This window comes from Palaemon carinicauda, chromosome 43 (assembly GCF_036898095.1).
Source record: "Palaemon carinicauda isolate YSFRI2023 chromosome 43, ASM3689809v2, whole genome shotgun sequence".
Lineage (NCBI taxonomy): Eukaryota > Metazoa > Arthropoda > Malacostraca > Decapoda > Palaemonidae > Palaemon > Palaemon carinicauda.
The window spans coordinates 18,174,668-18,177,719 of NC_090767.1; the positions used below are offsets into that span (position 1 = coordinate 18,174,668).

General features: G+C 47.3%; 1 protein-coding gene across 1 annotated transcript in view; it reads left to right on the forward strand.

Moving 5' to 3' along the window:
* Positions 1 to 3,052, forward strand: part of LOC137633740 (uncharacterized) — a 388,422-nt gene that overhangs the window by 241,397 nt on the left and 143,973 nt on the right. The window lies entirely within an intron of this gene.

Sequence of the window (3,052 nt, forward strand, 5' to 3'; positions counted from 1 at the left end):
CGAAAACGAGAAAGCGTGTATTGCGCCGCTCACGGCGCCATCTGTATTCCTTTTTGCGTAGCTCAACAACTCTGTGTTTTTTCCCTGAGTTTCTCGTAATTCTTGGATTTAATCGCTTAATTATGCTTTCCCCAACTCCTTCTGCTTCTGATAAGTTGAGTACTAATTCTTTTATGCATAAATGTAAGCTCTTGGTAATTTTAAAAGTGATTAAGAGTAATATCATTGTTACAAGAGCTGTTGCCTACCGGAGGCATCCTGGACGCTGTCGCTCACTAGGTATGAGTTATTTAGTTAGCCCGAGCGACGTTCCCGGCTGTTTCGCTTTAATAATTTTAGCTGTTTAGCGTTACATAGGATTTCTTTATATGATGCTTTTAGTATTGTTTGTCTTGGCGAAGGATTCGCCGAATCTGGCCTACGCTAGAGCGTGTAGCCTAGTCGTTTGGCCCTAGTACTTTCCTGCATGATATTCAGATTTCAGAGTGTTTTTAAAATTTTATTGAAGCTTTAGGCAGTTTTATACATTTAAGATTATGTTGATTTCTTCCAAGATAGTATACGAGTGAGTTTCGGTGATTTAGGTAATCGATTCTCTTGGCGCTTAGACTAAGTTGTCTATGGCGCCTTAGTATACTTTCTCACATTCCCCGGTTGCTCTCTTCTCTTCGGAGAAGGTGTGCAATCCCTTTCCCTCTGTTTAGACCTTGGGCTTAACCCTAGTGCTGTATCTGAATTAACTTTAGATACGACTATATTAGGGTGTTTCTGTTCCTTCCTGTTTCCAGTCTGGCTTCAGGGAGGGGGCAGAACATCAGAGTTCTTAGTCTGAGTCTGTTTATGTCTGGCTTGTGGTTGAGACTCCCTTGCTAGACTGACACAGACATAGGAGGCTTAGCCTCCTTAGGTCACTTCCGAAGGTTTCTGTACGAGATGATTCCTTCTTCTTGTGATCTAACAGACTAGTCCAGGGTTGCTGTTCTCGGTGTTGAGGATAAGATCCTTTCCCTGAGAATAGCAACACCTTCCTTGCTTTGGTACCGTGGGGGTTGGCAAGTATTGCTGGCCTCCCTCCTCGGATCTCCCCTAGGCTAAGATGAGTTTTCTTGGCTGCGGGTGATTCATTACTAAAGCAAGGTTGGTAAGACCTTCTTCGCCCTTTCCCCCTCTTTCCTCTGTAATGGCCTAGCCATTGCATTACTGTCCGTCATTCTACATCTGTACCTAGCATAGGTTAGGATGTGGGGTTGACTCAGTCCCTTGCCGGCCGGCAAAGGTCTTCTGCTTTGAGTGGTGCCCGGACCTCTCTTGGTCCCTCATCCATGTTTGTCTGTAGAGCCAGATGGCATTGGTCAGGAAGCCTGAAATTATATTCTCCCCTTCCTTATGTGCGCTCTTTCGGGTTGCCGGGCTATGAGGTAGTACAGTCTCTTATCCCAGCATCCATTCTGTTTTCTTCTAGTGTTGTACCCTAGACAGCTGCCGGCCTAAGTGGCCGGCAGCCAGGCAGTCGGAGTTCTCTGGTTCTTTTGCTGCCGGCCGGCATTGGTTGTATACCTTTGCTGGCCGGCTATTATCACGCCATTGTGTGCCGGTCGCTACGAGTGGTGGCCGGCAGCCGGGTGCTAACTTCTGTAGTTGCCGGCCGGCAGTCATTGCCGGCAGGCACATGCAGTTGCCGGCGGGCAGTCATTGCCGCCCGGCGCATGCATTTGAACCAGTGTTCTGCCGCTTTATAGCTCTTAAGTAGTATACTTTAGATCTAGATAAGATGCCTGTATACTGTAGCCAGTATTCTTCAGTATAGTATATACTGTAGGGAGAAAACTATAGTATAGTTTTGTTACAACACTGTGTTTTCTAACATTTTTGTGTTATCTTGCACAGCCCTTTGGTGTTGCCTTACAGATAAAGAAAGTGAGTTCTTTCTTGTCTACTATCCGGTATATTAAAATCATCCTTTAGGTGTGAGCTACACCTGTTTCCTCTGGAAATTTTTCATTGGTTGCTCTGAGACAGATTAACCATACGATTTTATTATCTGGAAGGTTGCAACAATTGACTATGCGGGAAACACAAGTGTGTGTCTTTCCTTTCTCTTTAATTATGCTAAACTATGTATATCCAGAGATACGTAGTTCACTTGATACTCATAGAAATTTCTTCTCTTTACAGGAGGACCATCCGAAGTGTGGAAGTATTTTCTGCACCGTCCGCAGCAAGAACTTCTGCGAACATTATTTGTGTAGGAGGCACGCAGCATGCGCAGTCTCCAAAGGTGATCTCCGGTATTGGGACCCGCGGGTATGTACCGTGTGCACTAACGTGGTTGCTGAGGCTTTTGATTCCCCTATGACGGCGGAGTCAAGAGATATAGCAAGGGAGAAGCTTCGTACCTGGGTAAGGGGTTTCAAGAAGAACACCTCTGGGCCCTATCTTCCAAATGAGAAGATGAGGACTTACCTTTTCCCCAGAGCGTCAGCTGAGGCAGTGATTCCCCAGCCTCAAGTGGAAATCCTGGTAGTTCAGATCCCTGTGGATGCTGAAGTCGCGGTCGCCCTGCAGGACATCCAGTTGGACGACAGGATGTCGGAGGTGTCCGAGCGTCTGGAAGAGGACCTTCTGGCAGAAGACCAGGATGAAGATCAGGCTCCAGATATTGAAGAGGAAGAGGTCAACGAGGTGTCGGCTACTCCGGTTCAGGCCCCTAAACCTATTCCCTCAACATCGTCCGCTCTCCCAGAAGAGCTGGGACAGACCCTCTCCTCCATCGTTGGAATGATCCAACAGATGTAGAGGGAGAATAATGAGAAGGCGGCTGCAATGGAGCTGCGGATGCGGAAACTTGCAGCATCACGTGGGCCCCAGAAGAGGCTCAGCGTGAAAGACCTTCCCTTGTGCTCAGATGCTGAGCACATGCCGATGACGGTTGGAAAGATCGTCATGTCGGAAAAGTTGGGCTCAGTTCCCCTTGAGGAGGTGGAATTCTGGCCCAGCAAGAGGTCGTATCCGGACTGTTATGTCCGTTTGAGGAAGAAAAAAGCTTCAAAGT